Raw genomic sequence first — 17,626 nt, 5'->3', positions numbered from 1 at the left:
TACGGAGTCCCCATCATCCTCTACGGACTACGAGAAAAAAAATTTACCGGTAGGTTTAAAATGTTATTTTTTTCTCTGCAACCCACTGCTAAATTGTGCTTCCTAGCTGTTTTTTATAAAATCACTTAATTAAATCTAACTCTGATTACGTCAGAGAAGGCCAGGTACCCTACACCATAAGAGGGGGTTTGAAATTTTGACTTGTCTACTTAAAGATCACCAAAATCTGATCACAAGGTCAATTACATCCCTGGGTGGGATTGAACCACCAACCTTTTGGTTAATAGCCCATGTAAGTGAAAGAGATCCTGAAGCACTCACTCATCATGGGAAAGTACCAATGTGTTTCTTACAAAAATTCTCCAGATTATTGACTTTTTAAAGTTTTTCTAGGAAACGTTCTAGATAAATGCTTATTAGCCTTTGTCAGTATCTACTTTTGCAAGGTGTCTATGTGGCGCAATCGGTTAGCATGTTTGGCTATTAACCAAAAGGTTGGTGGTTCAATCCCACCCAGGGATGTAATTGACCTTGTAATCAGATTTTGGTGATCTTTAAATAGACAAGTCAAAAATTCAAACCCCCTCTTATGGTGTAGGGTACCTGGCCTTCTCTGATGTAATCAGAGTTAGATTTGATTAAGTGATTTTATAAAAAAACAGCTAGGAAGCACAATTTAGCAGTGGGTTGCAGAGAAAAAAAATTATGCTGGCAGAAAAGTCCAATTTAGTGACGAAACAGCTCTTCATTTTCTGATTTTATGTTTATGCTAACAAATTTGCTCTCTGAAAAGTGTCCACAAAGCCAAGTCTCTGATTAACACCTTTGTAGGGATGGTTTTTCACCTATTACTGAATTAAACTTGCTTCATTGGAAAGGCAGCAAGATGCATCCTCATTTCAATGTCTACTGAAATAATACAGGTTGACACCAGGAAACATAAACGTCACTGCATCCTTGCTGCTTCCTCATGGGGAAGTCTGTTTAATGTGAAAACAAGGTGATATCTAATCAGCACACAGGTAAGGAATTAAGAAAATCTTTCTTTATGGGTGAAGATGTTTCTCACAAAATTGTTGCACCAAAGCATCATTGAAATTCAAGCTGGAAAGATGATTTTAATATATCACTTGTACATTTTGTACTGCTCTTCTGGTGACAATGTAGTTTGTTTTTGTCCATTACCATTTTAATAATAGGGTAAAGAAAATTAAGTGGATTTTTTAAAGAAAACAATACTGTCAATATACTATTAAAACAAATTAAAATGGTAAAAGTTATTGTACTTTAAGTAAAAATAAAAGAGCCAAAATATCAATCCCAGTTTTGGATTACTTTAATTAACAAAAAACAATGCATATAGCAGAGGATAGTTTCAATCTGCCTACCTCTGGGTTATGGGCCCAGCATGCTTCCGTTGCAGTACTCTGCTGCTCATGTAAGTGCAAGAGATCCTGAAGCACTCACTCATCATGGGAAAGTACCAATGTGTTTCTAACAAAAACTCTCCAGATTATTGACTTTTTAAAGTTTTTCTAGGAAACGTTCTAGATGAATGCTTATTAGCCTTTGTCAGTATATACTTTTACGAGGTGTCTCTGTGGTGCAATCGGTTAGCATGTTTGGCTATTAACCAAAAGATTGGTGGTTCAATCCCACCCAGGGATGTAATTGACCTTGTGATCAGATTTTGGTGATCTTTAAGTAGACAAGTCAAAATTTCAAACCCCCTCTTATGGTGTAGGGTACCTGGCCTTCTCTGATGTAATCAGAGTTAGATTTGATTAAGTTATTTTATAAAAAACAGCTAGGAAGCACAATTTAGCAGTGGGTTGCAGAGAAAAAAAAATTATGCTGGCAGAAAAGTCCAATTGAGTGATTAAACAGCTCTTCATTTTCTGACTTTATTTTTATGCTAACAAATTTGCTCTCTGAAAAGTGTCCACAAAGCCAAGTCTCTTATTAACACCTTTGTAGGAATGTTTTTTCACCTATTACTGAATTAAACTTGCTACATTGGAAAGGCAGCAAGATGCATCCTCATTTCAATGTCTACTGAAATAATACAGGTTGACACCAGGAAACATAAACGTTACTGCATCCTTGCTGCTTTCTCATGTGGAAGTCTGTTTAATGTGAAAACAAGGTAATATCTAATCAGCACACAGATAAGGAATTAAGAAAATCTTTCTTTATGGGTGAAGATGTTTCTCACAAAATTGTTGTCCCAATGCATCATTGAAATTCAAGATGGAAGATGATTTTAATATATCACTTGTACATTTTGCATTGCTCTTCTGGTGACAATGTAGTTTGTTTTTGTCAATTACCATTTCAGGAATAGGGTAAAGAATATTAAGTGGATTTTTTAAAGAAAACAATGCTGATAATATACTATTAAAACAAATTAAAATGATAAAAGTTATTGTACTTTAAGTAAAAATAAAAGAGCCAAAATATCAATCCCAGTATTTGATTACTTTAATTATAAAAAAAAAATGCACATAGCAGAGGATAGTTTCGATTAATCGACCTCTGGGTTATGGGCCCAGCATCCTTCCATTGCACTACTCTGCTGCTCATGGAAGTCCGAGAGATCCTGAAGACTAAATTGATTAAAGGCCTAAAAGTACTGGACTATAAGGAAAGACTTACTAGGCTGAATATGTATACACTAGAAAAGAGGTGCCTAAGAGGAGATATTATTAATATCTTCAAATATGTAAAGATACATAACAAAGAGTTATCAGAGGAATTATTTATTAAAAGAACACGTGGTCACTCGCTGCGACTGGAGGAAAGTTCAGAATGCAATGGAGGAAAGGGTTCTTCACTGTTAGGGCAATCAGGATGTGGAATTCCCTGCCAGGGAAGGTGGTAATGGCGGACTCTGTAATTGGATTTAAAAAAGGAATGGATACATTTCTGAATGAAAAAGCTATCCAAGGTTATAATACTTAAAATATCAACATGGTTAATCCGGGGGTAACATGAGTTATAGTAGCTAACTAGTCATAAAACATTATTCAGCAAGTATGTAGAATCATCACAACTTAAAACAGGTTGAACACGATGGGCAATTTGCCTCTATTCAACCTCAAAAACTATGTTACTATATGTTACTATATTACTGTAGTATACAGAACACCACAATGCAATGAGCAGTGATAGTGAGCACTGATGAGGATACTAGAACTGACACTGAGCAGCAAGATGCAGCACTGGACTATTAGTAATGTACTGTAGTATGCTGAGCACCACAATGCAGCACAAGACAATGAGCAGTGATACTGAGCACTGATGAGGATACTACTGAGAACTGACACTGAGCAGGAGAGACACACTACTAGTATTACTGAGCAGCAATAAGTAACCACTGATACTGAGCACTGATATTGAGATTTCCACTGAGAGAACATAGCCACGTCCTCTCCGCTCTCTCTTCAATGCACGAGTAAAAATGGCGGCAACGCGCAGCTCTATATATAATATCCGAATCTCGCGAGAATCCGACAGCGGGATGATGACATTTTCCCTTGTTCAGGTTTTCCGAGTCAGGCGGGAACAACCGAGCCTGCCTCAGACCAGTGTAAACCACGTGGAGTTCGTGGGGAATTCGGTTCTCGGAGAACCGAACCCGCTCCTCTCTACCTTATACCCATCAATTTTTTTTATTTTCAATCTAAGCCCCTGCAGTTTTCTGTAAGCATCTGCTTCGCTATGATGATCAACAAGTCACAAGGGCAAACACTCAGGGCTTGAGGCATAGATCTTTGGACCAGCTGCTACAAGCATGGCAGAGGTGTCACTATCACTGGTGACACCCAGAGAGGTGGCGAGGGAGATTGTAATGCAGTGCGTGCAAATAAGCAGCGCAATGGTAAAAAGGAGGCATGATTTCATAGGTAGGGGCGTGGCCTGGTGGCCTGAATCTACATTTTGTTGCTCCGGGTGTCCCGGGGGTTGGGGGCTGCACCCGGGGACTAGTGTGTAAGCGGTGCTGGCTCCTGCACAGTGACAGGGCATGGCCACCCAGTATGACACCTCCCTTTTTTACCATGCTGTAATTGCAGTCGCACTGCAGTTCAGCGTGATCATAAACAATGGTGTAGCCTCCTGCTGGTGCAGACTGTATGTGCGCGCAGGAAGCCGCCACCATTTTTGTGATCACAGCGGCTGAATGTGATGTCATACAGCCGCTGTGACCACGCCCCCTGTGTCTCCTCCATTGCAGACCCCATTTTGAAGCCTTGCCCCCGCACTGCTCCATCCCTGACTTGGAAATGGAGTGTTGCTGACCCCACTCTCCCCCCCTGCCCCGATTGACAGGCAGAGGCGATCGCATGCAGGCACATGCGTATGCTCTTAGCAATTTTTGCAGTTGGATCGCTTATTGTGATTGCAATCCAACCTGAATCAGGCCCTATTACCTATCACAATGCGCTGCGGGCAGTACAAAATTGGGTTAATATAGGAGAAAAACCCCCAGACCTGTGCTCCTTAACTGTACCTGGTGGCTAGTGGAGCGGCTGCCCAGTAATCAGTGTCCACCCCAGTGCGCACACGGCCCACCCCCTACGGCCACGCTCCCCTTAATCAGCGGCCTCGTGATCCGGAAGGGCGGTGTGTGTGTGACTGACCTTAGGAAGAAACCGGAGCCTCCGCTGCAGTGACCCAGCAACCAGGGCACGGGAGTATACAGCGCCGCTGGGAGTGATGAAGCTGCAGTAAAGATGTCTATTAGACCTAGCCTGCTGCAGCCCTTGTAGATTCTCATAAAACAAGTTCTTCTTTTCTTGTCAAAATTAATAGCTAAGAATAGGCTGCCTGAGGCAGGCCCCTGTTAAGTGGCCTGCTACTGAAGGCACCAACTACAAACTGAGCTCCCTGTTCATGGAAGCGGGGTTATAGAGGAGGATGCGCTGAGCATCTTGGGAACAGTCAAAAGCTTTGAGCCGGTTGGTGCCTCAGATCAAGATCCTACTCTACACCCCAATGTGAATCCTTGTGGAGTCCAGTGTACCCCACAGAAGAAATTAATGTGTCACACCCATTGGCAGCAACCTTAGAATAGCTGCTGACGGGCACAATTGAGAAAGGAAGGGGGGGGGGGGCATTTGAATCCAGCAAATAGATGCAATTCAAATATGTAATTTGTACCTTCCTATTTTAAAATATAATGGATGAACCTCACCCTGTGAGAACAATCTTCATGATCAAGAGATCTAATATGTAAAATAAGTATGAGTTGGGATAGGGCTGGGGAGGGCTGCTCGGGCAGCACCTCCCCCGTCAAGTTAAGGAGATTCAACTGAGGAAGCACAAGGGAACTCTCGTCTGGGGACAACAACTGCAGGGAGACCACATCTTTTCAGATGAACATGGGAGGGCGGAAGGCTGCCTAATACTGAAGCACCATCAAATATCAAACCATATCCAACAACTAGTACAAGCATTCCTGGGGGAAGGTCTGCAGCAGACGGATTTGCATACGGTGATGTCATCCAAGCAGTGGGCCAAAGTTGGCTGGAACCCTCATCTGCATATAAAAAGAGAAAAGGGGCATGCAGGGCATGGCGGCCTTTTGCAGTGCTTGGATGACCCCTAGTTCGCATTAAACACCCCCACCCTCCTTTGGTGTGGGGCTCATGTTGGCCATGCCCCATCCCCTGAAGCATTCATGCTGATTTCTTGCAGCAGCTGGGCACTGTAACAGCTCCAGAGCTGCTCTGTAAGGCAAGTAAAAGGGTGTGGGCCCTGCAGCACCACCTGTAGTTCGCATTGTGCGTTGGAAGGCACAAAGTAAGCAGACGGGAGGAGAAGTCAGGATAGTACACAAGGGCATCCTTTTCTCTTAGTCCGTAAAGGATGCTGGGGTCACATTAAGAACCATGGGGTATAGACGGGATCCGCAAGAGACATGGGCACTTTAAGACTTTCAAAGGGTGTGAACTGGCTCCTCCCTCTATGCCCCTCCTCCAGACTCCAGTTATAGGAACTGTGCCCAGGGAGACGGACATTTCGAGGAAAGGATTTATTGTTAAACTAAGGTGAGCATCTTACCAGCTCACACCTTAAGCATGCCACAGAACGTGGCATTCAACAGAACACAAGCCAACGGCATGAACAATTGCAGCAAAAAGCTGACCAGAACCGTAACACAACATGTGTATAACCACAAGTAATAACTGCAGACACAGTATGGACTGGGACGGGTGCCCAGCATCCTCTACGTACTAAGAGAAAAGGATTTACCGGTAGGTATTAAAATCCTATTTTCTCATACGACCTAGAGGATGCTGGGGTCACATTAAGAACCATGGGGTTATACCAAAGCTCTTGAACGGGTGGGAGAGTGCGTACGACTCTGCAGCACCGAATGACCCAACTTGAGGTTATCATCAGCCAAGGTATCAAACTTGTAAAACTTAGCAAAAGTGTTTACTAAATAGCTGCTCGGCAAAGTTGCAATGCTGAGACTCCCCGACCAGCTGCCCAGGATGAACCCACCTTTCTAGTAGAATGGGTCTTCACCTAATTCAGTAACGGCAATCCTGCCGTGGAATGAGCATGCTGAATCTTACCACAGATTCAGCGCATAATGGTCTGCATGGAAGCAGGACACCCAATCCTGTTGGGAGCATACAAGACAAACAGAGCCTCTGTTTTCCTAATCTGAACCGTTCTGGTGACATAAATTTTTAAAGTTCTGACCACAGCCAGAGACTTTGACTCAACGAAGGTGTCAGTGGCCAAAGGCACCATGTGGAAAGATGAACCACCTTTGGCAGAAATTGTTGACGTGTCCTCAATTCTGCTCTATCTTCATGAAAGATCAAATAAAGGCTCTTGTGATACTGCATGGTTTGTACTGTTTTCCATGTGCTCCCAGATCTTTCAAGCAAGTAGCATGGTCAAGAAAGTTCTGTTTGAAAAGAAACAAACATTTACTGTCATTGTTATGCAAATAAACTTACATTAAAGCTAACAAGAAAGCCCACTCGTTCTGTCTTTAAACTGATAAAAGAAACCCCAATAATATGGGGCATGCAAAAATTGAGATAAAACTCAGTTTTGCTCCTCTCCACGGAAATCTTTAATAAAAGGCGAAATATTTGTTAGTTCTGAAGAGAAACCAGAGCATGACCAAGATTCCACCTGTCGCCTGAGTGCCATGCCAGCAGTTCTCATTCAGCTCAAAGTGAGCACCCAATTTGAATGAAAGAAAGCAGATTTCTCACCAGGCTTCCCCTTGCTATAAACATGGTTTGTACTCTTTTCCATGTGCTCCCAGATCTTTCAAACAATTAGTTCTGTTTGAAAAGAAACAAACATTTACTGTCATTTCTATGCAAATGAGCTTACATTAAAGAACACTCGTTCTATCTTTAAACCGATAAAATAAAACCCCAATAAGATGGGGCATGCAAAAATTGAGATAAAACTCAGTTTTGCTCCTCTCCACGGAAATCTTTAGTAAAAGGCGAAAGATTTGTTCGTTCTGAAGAGAAACCACAGCATGACCAAGATTCTACCTGTCGCCTGAGTGCCATGCCAGCAGTCCTCATTCAGCTCAAAGTGAGCACCCAATTTGAAAGAAAGAAAGCAGATTTCTCACCAGGCTTCCCCTTGCTATAAACATGGTTTGTACTCTTTTCCATGTGCTCCCAGATCTTTCAAGCAATTAGTATAGTCAAGAAAGTTCTGTTTGAAAAGAAACAAACATTTACTGTCATTTCTATGCAAATGAGCTTACATTAAAGCACACTCGTTCTATCTTTAAACTGATAAAAGAAACCCCAATAAGACGGGGCATGCAAAAATTGAGATAAAACTCAGTTTTGCTCCTCTCCACGGAAATCTTTAGTAAAAGGCGAAAGATTTGTTCGTTCTGAAGAGAAACCAGAGCATGACCAAGATTCCACCTGTTGCCTGAGTGCCATGCCAGCAGTCCTCATTCAGCTCAAAGTGAGCACCCAATTTGAAAGAAAGAAAGCAGATTTCTCTCCAGGCTTCCCCTTGCTATAAGCATGGTTTGTACTCTTTTCCATGTGCTCCCAGATCTTTCAAGCAATTAGTATGGTCAAGAAAGTTCTGCTTGAAAAGAAACAAACATTTATTGTCATTGTTATGCAAATAAACTTACATTAAAGCTAACAAGAAAGCACACTCGTTCTGTCTTTAATCCGATAAAAGAAACCCCAATAATATGGGGCATGCAAAAATTGAGATAAAACTCAGTTTTGCTCCTCTCCACGGAAATCTTTAGTAAAAGGCGAAAGATTTGTTCGTTCTGCAGAGAAACCAGAGCATGACCAAGATTCCACCTGTCGCCTGAGTGCCGTGCCAGCAGTCCTCATTCAGATCAAAGTGAGCGCCCAATTTGAAAGAAAGCAGATTTCTCACCTGTCTTCTCCTTGCTATAAGCATGGTTTGTACTGTATTCCATGTGCTCCCAGATCTTTCAAGCAAGTAGCATGGTCAAGAAAGTTCTGTTTGAAAAGAAACAAACATTTACTGTCATTTCTATGCAAATGAGCTTACATTAAAGCACACTCATTCTATCTTTAAACCGATAAAAGAAACCCCAAAAAGATGAGGCATGCAAAAATTGAGATAAAACTCGGTTTTGCTCCTCTCCACGGAAATCTTTAGTAAAAGGCGAAAGATTTGTTCGTTCTGAAGAGAAACCAGAGCATGACCAAGATTTTTATCTGAAAATATGTGTTCTCCCTGCAGTTGTTGTCCCCAGATGAGAGTTCCCTTGTGCTGCCTCAGTTGAATCTCCTTTACTTGACAGGGGGATGCTCGAGCAGCGACCCTCCCCAGCTCTAGCCCAACTCCTACTTACCTGCCAGGTGAGATACTATGATCATGAAGGTGCTTCTCCCAGGGCAAGGCTCACCCATTGCACTCTGGGTGTGCTGCTTCTGCGTTTTCCCCAAATGTGGGAAACTTGACTGCATAATTTGTGTTTCCCCTGGTCGGCTCTCGTATAATTCAGATCTCTTTGTCTCAGGTCTCTCTCCAGCCTAGTTTGCTGTCTGTTTCCACTTCTCTTTTCTTGAGCCGCTCCCTTCTATGCCCTTGCGCACTATCCTGACTTCTCCCGTCTGCTTACTTCGTGCCTTCCAACGCACAATGCAAACTACAGGTAGTGCTGCAGGGCCCACACCCTTTTACTTGCCTTACAGAGCGTCTCTGGAGCAGTTACAGTGCCCAGCTGCTGCAAGAAATCAGCTTGAATGCTTCAGGGGCTGGGGCATAGCCAACATGAGCCCCACACCGAAGGAGGGTGGAGGTGTGTAATGCGAACTAGGGGTCATCCAAGCGCCGCAAAAGGCCGCCATGCCCTGCACGCCCCTTGTCTCTTTTCATATGCAGACGAGGGTTGAAGCCAACTTTGACCCACTGTTTGGATGACATCACCATATGCAAATCCATCTACTGCAGGCCTTCCCCCAGGAATGCTTGCACTAGTTGTTGCATTTGGTTTGTTGTTTGGGGGTGCTTCAGTATTAGGCAGCCTTCTGCCCTCCCATGTTCATCTGAAAATATGTGTTCTCCCTGCAGTTGTTGTCCCCAGATGAGAGTTCCCTTGTGCTGCCTCAGTTGAATCTCCTTTACTTGACAGAGATGTGCCTGAGCAGCGGCCCTCCCCAGCCCTATCCCAAATCATACTTATTTTGCATAGGCGATACCATGGTCATGAAGATTGTTCTCCCAGGGTGAGGTTCATTCATTGCATTCTGGGTATGCTGACCCCTGTGATTTCCCCAAATGTGGGAAACTCGACTGCATTATTTGTGGTAGTGGGGGACTGTGTTTGTGCTTTCCTCTGGTCAGCTCTGGTAAAAATCAGATTTCTTTATATCAGATCTTCCTCTAGCCTTGTTCTTCTTTCGAGAGTTCCCTTGTGCTGCCTCAGTTGGATCTCTTTCACTTGAGAGGGGGGTGCCCGAGCAGCGACCCTCCCCAGCTCTAGCCCAACTCCTACTTACCTGCCAGGTGAGATACTATGATCATGAAGGTGCTTCTCCCAGGGCAAGGCTCACCCATTGCACTCTGGTTGTGCTGTCCCTGCGATTTCCCCAAATGTGGGAAACTTGACTGCATAATTTGTGTTTCCCTTGGTCATCTCTCGTATAATTCAGATCTCTTTGTCTCAGGTCTCTCTCCAGCCTAGTTTGCTGTCTGTTTCCACTTCTCTTTTCTTGAGCCGCTCCCTTCTATGCCCTTGCGCACTATCCTGACTTCTCCCGTCTGCTTACTTCGTGCCTTCCAACGCACAATGCAAACTACAGGTAGTGCTGCAGGGCCCACACCCTTTTACTTGCCTTACAGAGCAGCTCTGGAGCAGTTACAGTGCCCAGCTGCTGCAAGAAATCAGCTTGAATGCTTCAGGGGCTGGGGCATAGCCAACATGAGCCCCACACCGAAGGAGGGTGGAGGTGTGTAATGCGAACTAGGGGTCATCCAAGCGCCGCAAAAGGCCGCCATGCCCTGCACGCCCCTTTTCTCTTTTCATATGCAGACGAGGGTTGAAGCCAACTTTGACCCACTGCTTGGATGGCATCACCATATGCAAATCCATCTGCTGCAGGCCTTCCCCCAGGAATGCTTGCACTAGTTGTTGCATTTGGTTTGTTGTTTGGGGGTGCTTCAGTATTAGGCAGCCTTCTGCCCTCCCATGTTCATCTGAAAATATGTGTTCTCCCTGCAGTTGTTGTCCCCAGATGAGAGTTCCCTTGTGCTGCCTCAGTTGAATCTCCTTTACTTGAAAGAGATGTGCCTGAGCAGCGGCCCTCCCCAGCCCTATCCCAAATCATACTTATTTTGCATAGGAGAGACCATGGTCATGAAGATTATTCTCCCAGTGTGAGGTTCATTTATTGCATTCTGGGTATGCTGACCCCTGTGATTTCCCCAAATGTGGGAAACTCGACAGCATTATTTGTGGTAGTGGGGGACTGTGTTTGTGTTTTCCTCTGGTCAGCTCTGGTAAAAGTCAGATTTCTTTGTTTCAGATCTTCCTCTAGCCTTGTTCTTCTTTCGAGAATTCCCTTGTGCTGCCTCAGTTGGATCTCCTTCACTTGACAGGGGGGTACCCGAGCAGCGACCCTCCCCAGCTCTAGCCCAACTCCTACTTACCTGCCAGGTGAGATACTATGATCACGTAGGTGCTTCTCCCAGGGCAAGGCTCACCCATTGCACTCTGGGTGTGCTGCTCCTGCGATTTCCCCAAATGTGGGAAACTTGACTGCATAATTTGTGTTTCCCCTGGTCGGCTCTCGTATAATTCAGATCTCTTTGTCTCAGGTCTCTCTCCAGCCTAGTTTGCTGTCTGTTTCCACTTCTCTTTTCTTAAGTGCCTTCCAACGCACAATGCAAACTACAGGTAGTGCTGCAGGGCCCACACCCTTTTACTTGCCGTACAGAGCAGCTCTGGAGCTGTTACAGTGCCCAGCTGCTGCAAGAAATCAGCTTGAATGCTTCAGGGGCTGGGGCATAGCAAACATGAGCCCCACACCGAAGGAGGGTGGGGATGTTTAATGCGAACTAAGGGTCATCCAAGCGCCGCAAAAGGCCGCCATGCCCTGCATACCCCTTTTCTCTTTTCATATGCAGATGAGGGTTCCAGCCAACTTTGGCCCACTGCTTGGATGACATCACCGTATGCAAATCCGTCTTCTGCAGAACTTCCCCCAGGAATGCTTGTACTAGTTGTTGCATTTGGTTTGTTGTTTGGGGGTGCTTCAGTATTAGGCAGCCTTCTGCCCTCCCATGTTCATCTGAAAATATGTGTTCTCCCTGCAGTTGTTGTCCCCAGATGGGAGTTCCCTTGTGCTGCCTCAGTTGAATCTCCTTTACTTGACAGAGATGTGCCTGAGCAGCGGCCCTCCCCAGCCCTATCCCAAATCATACTTATTTTGCATAGGAGATACCATGGTCATGAAGATTGTTCTCCGAGGGTGAGGTTCATTCATTGCATTTTGGGTATGCTGACCCCTGTGATTTCCCCAAATGTGGGAAACTCGACTGCATTATTTGTGGTAGTGGGGGACTGTGTTTGTGCTTTCCTCTGGTCAGCTCTGGTAAAAATCAGATTTCTTTATATCAGATCTTCCTCTAGCCTTGTTCTTCTTTCGAGAGTTCCCTTGTGCTGCCTCAGTTGGATCTCTTTCACTTGAGAGGGGGGTGCCCGAGCAGCGACCCTCCCCAGCTCTATCCCAACTCCTACTTACCTGCCAGGTGAGATACTATGATCATGAAGGTGCTTCTCCCAGGGTAAGGCTCACCCATTGCACTCTGGTTGTGCTGCCCCTGCGATTTCCCCAAATGTGGGAAACTTGACTGCATAATTTGTGTTTCCCTTGGTCATCTCTCGTATAATTCAGAACTCTTTGTCTCAGGTCTCTCTCCAGCCTAGTTTGCTGTCTGTTTCCACTTCTCTTTTCTTGAGCCCCTGCCTTCTATGCCCTTGTGCACTCTCCTGACTTCTCCTGTCTGCTTACTTTGTGCCTTCCAACGCACAATGCGAACTACATGTAGTGCTGCAGGGCCCACACCCTTTTACTTGCCTTACAGAGCAGCTCTGGAGCTGTTACAGTGCCCAGCTGCTGCAAGAAATCAGCTTGAATACTTCAGGGGCTGGGGCATAGCCAACATGAGCCCCACACCGAAGGAGAATGGAGGTGTTTAATGCGAACTAGGGGTCATCCAAGCACCGCAAAAGGCCGCCATGCCCTGCATAACCCTTTTCTCTTTTCATATGCAGATGAGGGTTCCAGCCAACTTTGGCCCACTGCTTGGATGACATCACCGTATGCAAATCCGTCTTCTGCAGACCTTCTCCCAGGAATGCTTTTACTAGTTGTTGCATTTGGTTTGTTGTTTGGGGGTGCTTCAGTATTAGGCAGCCTTCTGCCCTCCCATGTTCATCTGAAAATATGTGTTCTCCCTGCAGTTGTTGTCCCCAGATGAGAGTTCCCTTGTGCTGCCTCAGTTGAATCTCCTTTACTTGACAGAGATGTGCCTGAGCAGCGGCCCTCCCCAGCCCTATCCCAAATCATACTTATTTTGCATAGGAGATACCATGGTCATGAAGATTGTTCTCCCAGGGTTAGGTTCATTCATTGCATTCTGGGTATGCTGACCCCTGTGATTTCCCCAAATGTGGGAAACTCACGTACGGCACGATGATACATGAGGGTTGAAGCCAACTTTGACCCACTGCTTGGATGACATCACCGTATGCAAATCCGTCTTCTGCAGAACTTCCCCCAGGAATGCTTGCACTAGTTGTTGCATTTGGTTTGTTGTTTGGGGGTGCTTCAGTATTAGGCAGCCTTCTGCCCTCCCATGTTCATCTGAAAATATGTGTTCTCCCTGCAGTTGTTGTCCCCAGATGAGAGTTCCCTTGTGCTGCCTCAGTTGAATCTCCTTAACTTGACAGAGATGTGCCTGAGCAGCGGCCCACCCCAGCTCTATCCCAAATCATACTTATTTTGCATAGGACATACCATGGTCATGAAGATTATTCTCCCAGGGTGAGGTTCATTCATTGCATTCTGGGTATGCTGACCCCTGTGATTTCCCCAAATGTGGGAAACTCGACTGCTTTATTTGTGGTAGTGGGGGACTGTGTTTGTGTTTTCCTCTGGTCAGCTCTGGTAAAAGTCAGATTTCTTTGTTTCAGATCTTCCTCTAGCCTTGTTCTTCTTTTGAGAGTTCCCTTGTGCTGCCTCAGTTGGATCTCCTTCACTTGACAGGGGGGTGCCCGAGCAGAGACCCTCCCCAGCTCTAGCCCAACTCCTACTTACCTGCCAGGTGAGATACTATGATCATGATGGTGCTTCTCCCAGGGCAAGGCTCACCCATTGCACTCTGGGTGTGCTGCCCCTGCGATTTCCCCAAATGTGGGAAACTTGACTGCATAATTTGTGTTTCCCCTGGTCGGCTCTCGTATAATTCAGATCTCTTTGTCTCAGGTCTCTCTCCAGCCTAGTTTGCTGTCTGTTTCCACTTCTCTTTTCTTCAGCCGCTCCCTTCTATAACCTTGTGCACTATCCTGACTTCTCCTCCCGTCTGCTTACTTTGTGCCTTCCAATGCACAATGCAAACTACAGGTAGTGCTGCAGGGCCCACACCCTTTTACTTGCCTTACAGAGCAGCTCTGGAGCTGTTACAGTGCCCAGCTGCTGCAAGAAATCTGCTTGAATGCTTCAGGGGATGGGGCATGGCCAACATGAGCCCCACACCAAAAGAGGGTGGAGGTGTTTAATGCGAACTAGGGGTCATCCAAGCACCGCAAAAGGCCGCCATGCCCTGCACGCCCCTTTTCTCTTTTCATATGCAGACGAGGGTTGAAGCCAACTTTGACCCACTGCTTGGATGACATCACCATATGCAAATCCATCTGCGGCAGGCCTTCCCCCAGGAATGCTTGCACTAGTTGTTGCATTTGGTTTGTTGTTTGGGGGTGCTTCAGTATTAGGCAGCCTTCTGCCCTCCCATGTTCATCTGAAAATATATGTTCTCCCTGCAGTTGTTGTCCCCAGATGAGAGTTCCCTTGTGTTGCCTCAGTTAAATCTCCTTTACTTGACAGAGATGTGCATGAGCAGCGGCCCTCCCCAGCCCTATTCCAAATCATACTTATTTTGCATAGGAGATACCATGGTCATGAAGATTTTTCTCCCAGGGTGAGGTTTATTCATTGCATTTTGGGTATACTGACCCCTGTGATTTCCCCAAATGTGGGAAACTTGACTGCATTATTTGTGGTAGTGGGAGGCTGTGTTTGTGATTTCTTCTGGTCAGCTCTGGTAAAAGTCAGATTTCTTTGTCTCAGATTTTCCTTTAGCCTTGTTCTTCTTTCGAGAGTTCCCTTGTGCTGCCTCAGTTGGATCTCCTTCACTTTACAGGGGGGTACCCGAGCAGCGACCCTCCCCAGCTCTAGCCCAACTCCTACTTACCTGCCAGGTGAGATACTATGATCATGAAGGTGCTTCTCCCAGGGCAAGGCTCACCCATTGTACTCTGGGTGTGCTGCTCCTGCGATTTCCCCAAATGTGGGAAACTTGACTGCATAATTTGTGTTTCCCCTGGTCGGCTCTCGTATAATTCAGATCTCTTTGTCTCAGGTCTCTCTCCAGCCTAGTTTGCTGTCTGTTTCCACTTCTCTTTTCTTCAGCCGCTCCCTTCTATACCCTTGTGCACTATCCTGACTTCTCCTCCCGTCTGCTTACTTTGTGCCTTCCAATGCACAATGCAAACTACAGGTAGTGCTGCAGGGCCCACACCCTTTTACTTGCCTTACAGAGCAGCTCTGGAGCTGTTACAGTGGCCAGCTGCTGCAAGAAATCAGCTTGAATGCTTCAGGGGCTGGGGCATAGCCAACATGAGCCCCACACCGAAGGAGGGTGGAGGTGTTTAATGCAAACTAGGGGTCAGTCAAGCGCCGCAAAAGGCCACCATGCCCTGCACGCCCCTTTTCTGTTTTTATATGCAGACGAGGGTTGAAGCCACCTTTGACCCACTGCTTGGATGACATCACCATATGCAAATCCATCTGCGGCAGGCCTTCCCCCAGGAATGCTTGCACTAGTTGTTGCATTTGGTTTGTTGTTTGGGGGTGCTTCAGTATTAGGCAGCCTTCTGCTCCACCCTCCTTTGGTGTGGGGCTCATGTTGGCCATGTCCCATCCCCTGAAGCATTCAAGCAGATTTCTTGCAGCAGCTGGGCACTGTAACAGCTCCAGAGACGCTCTGTAAGGCAAGTAAAAGGGTGTGGGCCCTGCAGCACTACCTGTAGTTTGCATTGTGCATTGGAAGGCACAAAGTAAGCAGACGGGAGGAGAAGTCAGGATAGTGCACAAGGGTATAGAAGGGAGCGGCTGAAGAAAAGAGAAGTGGAAACAGACAGCAAACTAGGCTGGAGAGAGATCTGAGACAAAGAGATCTGAATTATACGAGAGCCGACCAGGGGAAACACAAATTATGCAGTCAAGTTTCCCACATTTGGGGAAATCGCAGGGGCAGCACACCCAGAGTGCAATGGGTGAGCCTTGCCCTGGGAGAAGCACCTTCATGATCATAGTATCTCACCTGGCAGGTAAGTAGGAGTTGGGCTAGAGCTAGGGAGGGTCGCTGCTCGGGCACCCCCCTGTTAAGTGAAGGAGATCCAACTGAGGCAGCACAAGGGAACTCTCGAAAGAAGAACAAGGCTAAAGGAAAATCTGAAACAAAGAAATCTGACTTTTACCAGAGCTGACCAGAAGAAATCACAAACACAGCCTCCCACTACCACAAATAATGCAGTCGAGTTTCCCACATTTGGGGAAATCACAGGGGTCAGCATACCCAAAATGCAATGAATGAACCTCACCCTGGGAGAAAAATCTTCATGACCATGGTATCTCCTATGCAAAATAAGTATGATTTGGAAGAGGGCTGGGGAGGGCCGCTGCTCATGCACATCTCTGTCAAGTAAAGGAGATTCAACTGAGGCAGCACAAGGGAACTCTCATCTTGGGACAACAACTGCAGGGAGAACATATATTTTCAGATGAACATGGGAGGGCAGAAGGCTGCCTAATACTGAAGCACCCCCAAACAACAAACCAAATGCAACAACTAGTGCAAGCATTCCTGGGGGAAGGCCTGCCGCAGATGGATTTGCATATGGTGATGTCATCCAAGCAGTTGGTCAAAGTTGGCTTCAACCCTCGTCTGCATATGAAAAGAGAAAAGGGGCGTGCAGGGCATGGTGGCCTTTTGCGGCGCTTGGCTGACCCCTAGTTTGCATTAAACACCTCCACCCTCCTTTGGTGTGGGGCTCATGTTGGCTATGCCCCAGCCCCTGAAGCATTCAAGCTGAATTCTTGCAGCAGCTGGGCACTGTAACAGCTCCAGAGCTGCTCTGTAAGGCAAGTAAAAGGGTGTGGGCCCTGCAGCACTACCTGTAGTTCGCATTGTGCGTTGGAAGGCACAAAGTAAGCAGACAGGAGGAGAAGTCAGGATAGTGCGCAAGGGCATAGAAGGGAGCGGCTCAAGAAAAGAGAAGTGGAAACAGACAGCAAACTAGGCTGGAGAGAGACCTGAGACAAAGAGATCTGAATTATACGAGAGCCGACCAGGGGAAACACAAATTATGCAGTCAAGTTTCCCACATTTGGGGAAATCGCAGGAGCAGCACACCCAGAGTGCAATGGGTGAGCCTTGCCCTGGGAGAAGCACCTTCATGATCATAGTATCTCACCTGGCAGGTAAGTAGGAGTTGGGCTAGAGCTGGGGAGGGTCGCTGCTCGGGTACCCCCCTGTAAAGTGAAGGAGATCCAACTGAGGCAGCACAAGGGAACTCTCGAAAGAAGAACAAGGCTAGAGGAAAATCTGAGACAAAGAAATCTGACTTTTACCAGAGCTGACCAGAGGAAAGCACAAACACAGTCCCCCACTACCACAAATAATGCAGTCAAGTTTCCCACATTTGGGGAAATCACAGAGGTCAGCATACCCAAAATGCAATGAATGAACCTCACCCTGGGAGAACAATCTTCATGACCATGGTATCTCCTATGCAAAATAAGTATGATTTGGAATAGGGCTGGGAAGGGCCGCTGCTCAT

General features: G+C 46.1%; 21 non-coding genes and 1 pseudogene across 21 annotated transcripts; 13 read left to right on the top strand and 9 right to left on the bottom strand.

The window, feature by feature from the left end:
• Positions 1-1,594: 1,594 nt before the first annotated feature.
• On the top strand, positions 1,595-1,668 carry TRNAN-AUU (transfer RNA asparagine (anticodon AUU)). The gene has a single exon. It is a non-coding gene; the product is annotated as a tRNA-Asn (tRNA).
• Positions 1,669-7,028: 5,360 nt separating this feature from the next.
• On the bottom strand, positions 7,029-7,144 carry LOC135005266 (U5 spliceosomal RNA). Its single transcript, XR_010205893.1, has one exon. It is a non-coding gene; the product is annotated as a U5 spliceosomal RNA (small nuclear RNA).
• A 261-nt stretch (positions 7,145-7,405) lies between these two features.
• On the bottom strand, positions 7,406-7,521 carry LOC135005263 (U5 spliceosomal RNA). Its single transcript, XR_010205890.1, has one exon. It is a non-coding gene; the product is annotated as a U5 spliceosomal RNA (small nuclear RNA).
• Positions 7,522-7,795: 274 nt separating this feature from the next.
• Positions 7,796-7,911, bottom strand: LOC135005258 (U5 spliceosomal RNA). The gene has a single exon (XR_010205885.1). It is a non-coding gene; the product is annotated as a U5 spliceosomal RNA (small nuclear RNA).
• A 286-nt stretch (positions 7,912-8,197) lies between these two features.
• On the bottom strand, positions 8,198-8,313 carry LOC135005262 (U5 spliceosomal RNA). Its single transcript, XR_010205889.1, has one exon. It is a non-coding gene; the product is annotated as a U5 spliceosomal RNA (small nuclear RNA).
• Positions 8,314-8,583: 270 nt separating this feature from the next.
• On the bottom strand, positions 8,584-8,699 carry LOC135005260 (U5 spliceosomal RNA). The gene has a single exon (XR_010205887.1). It is a non-coding gene; the product is annotated as a U5 spliceosomal RNA (small nuclear RNA).
• A 144-nt stretch (positions 8,700-8,843) lies between these two features.
• Positions 8,844-9,006, top strand: LOC135005248 (U1 spliceosomal RNA). Its single transcript, XR_010205879.1, has one exon. It is a non-coding gene; the product is annotated as a U1 spliceosomal RNA (small nuclear RNA).
• Positions 9,007-9,677: 671 nt separating this feature from the next.
• On the top strand, positions 9,678-9,841 carry LOC135005261 (U1 spliceosomal RNA). The gene has a single exon (XR_010205888.1). It is a non-coding gene; the product is annotated as a U1 spliceosomal RNA (small nuclear RNA).
• A 152-nt stretch (positions 9,842-9,993) lies between these two features.
• LOC135005244 (U1 spliceosomal RNA) lies at positions 9,994-10,156 on the top strand. Its single transcript, XR_010205876.1, has one exon. It is a non-coding gene; the product is annotated as a U1 spliceosomal RNA (small nuclear RNA).
• Positions 10,157-10,827: 671 nt separating this feature from the next.
• On the top strand, positions 10,828-10,991 carry LOC135005234 (U1 spliceosomal RNA). Its single transcript, XR_010205866.1, has one exon. It is a non-coding gene; the product is annotated as a U1 spliceosomal RNA (small nuclear RNA).
• Positions 10,992-11,143: 152 nt separating this feature from the next.
• LOC135005245 (U1 spliceosomal RNA) lies at positions 11,144-11,306 on the top strand. Its single transcript, XR_010205877.1, has one exon. It is a non-coding gene; the product is annotated as a U1 spliceosomal RNA (small nuclear RNA).
• Positions 11,307-11,921: 615 nt separating this feature from the next.
• Positions 11,922-12,085, top strand: LOC135005249 (U1 spliceosomal RNA). The gene has a single exon (XR_010205880.1). It is a non-coding gene; the product is annotated as a U1 spliceosomal RNA (small nuclear RNA).
• Positions 12,086-12,237: 152 nt separating this feature from the next.
• Positions 12,238-12,373, top strand: LOC135005247 (U1 spliceosomal RNA; annotated as a pseudogene).
• A 698-nt stretch (positions 12,374-13,071) lies between these two features.
• Positions 13,072-13,235, top strand: LOC135005255 (U1 spliceosomal RNA). The gene has a single exon (XR_010205882.1). It is a non-coding gene; the product is annotated as a U1 spliceosomal RNA (small nuclear RNA).
• A 264-nt stretch (positions 13,236-13,499) lies between these two features.
• LOC135005232 (U1 spliceosomal RNA) lies at positions 13,500-13,663 on the top strand. Its single transcript, XR_010205864.1, has one exon. It is a non-coding gene; the product is annotated as a U1 spliceosomal RNA (small nuclear RNA).
• Positions 13,664-13,815: 152 nt separating this feature from the next.
• Positions 13,816-13,978, top strand: LOC135005242 (U1 spliceosomal RNA). The gene has a single exon (XR_010205874.1). It is a non-coding gene; the product is annotated as a U1 spliceosomal RNA (small nuclear RNA).
• Positions 13,979-14,652: 674 nt separating this feature from the next.
• On the top strand, positions 14,653-14,816 carry LOC135005230 (U1 spliceosomal RNA). Its single transcript, XR_010205862.1, has one exon. It is a non-coding gene; the product is annotated as a U1 spliceosomal RNA (small nuclear RNA).
• A 152-nt stretch (positions 14,817-14,968) lies between these two features.
• On the top strand, positions 14,969-15,131 carry LOC135005243 (U1 spliceosomal RNA). Its single transcript, XR_010205875.1, has one exon. It is a non-coding gene; the product is annotated as a U1 spliceosomal RNA (small nuclear RNA).
• Positions 15,132-15,959: 828 nt separating this feature from the next.
• LOC135005237 (U1 spliceosomal RNA) lies at positions 15,960-16,122 on the bottom strand. Its single transcript, XR_010205869.1, has one exon. It is a non-coding gene; the product is annotated as a U1 spliceosomal RNA (small nuclear RNA).
• A 152-nt stretch (positions 16,123-16,274) lies between these two features.
• LOC135005231 (U1 spliceosomal RNA) lies at positions 16,275-16,438 on the bottom strand. The gene has a single exon (XR_010205863.1). It is a non-coding gene; the product is annotated as a U1 spliceosomal RNA (small nuclear RNA).
• Positions 16,439-17,112: 674 nt separating this feature from the next.
• On the bottom strand, positions 17,113-17,275 carry LOC135005239 (U1 spliceosomal RNA). The gene has a single exon (XR_010205871.1). It is a non-coding gene; the product is annotated as a U1 spliceosomal RNA (small nuclear RNA).
• Positions 17,276-17,427: 152 nt separating this feature from the next.
• Positions 17,428-17,591, bottom strand: LOC135005267 (U1 spliceosomal RNA). The gene has a single exon (XR_010205894.1). It is a non-coding gene; the product is annotated as a U1 spliceosomal RNA (small nuclear RNA).
• Positions 17,592-17,626: the final 35 nt, after the last annotated feature.

Source organism: Pseudophryne corroboree, unplaced genomic scaffold (assembly GCF_028390025.1).
Source record: "Pseudophryne corroboree isolate aPseCor3 unplaced genomic scaffold, aPseCor3.hap2 scaffold_1996, whole genome shotgun sequence".
Lineage (NCBI taxonomy): Eukaryota > Metazoa > Chordata > Amphibia > Anura > Myobatrachidae > Pseudophryne > Pseudophryne corroboree.
Note: the sequence above shows the minus strand (reverse complement) of the source record. Positions and strands in the feature narration are given on the sequence as shown.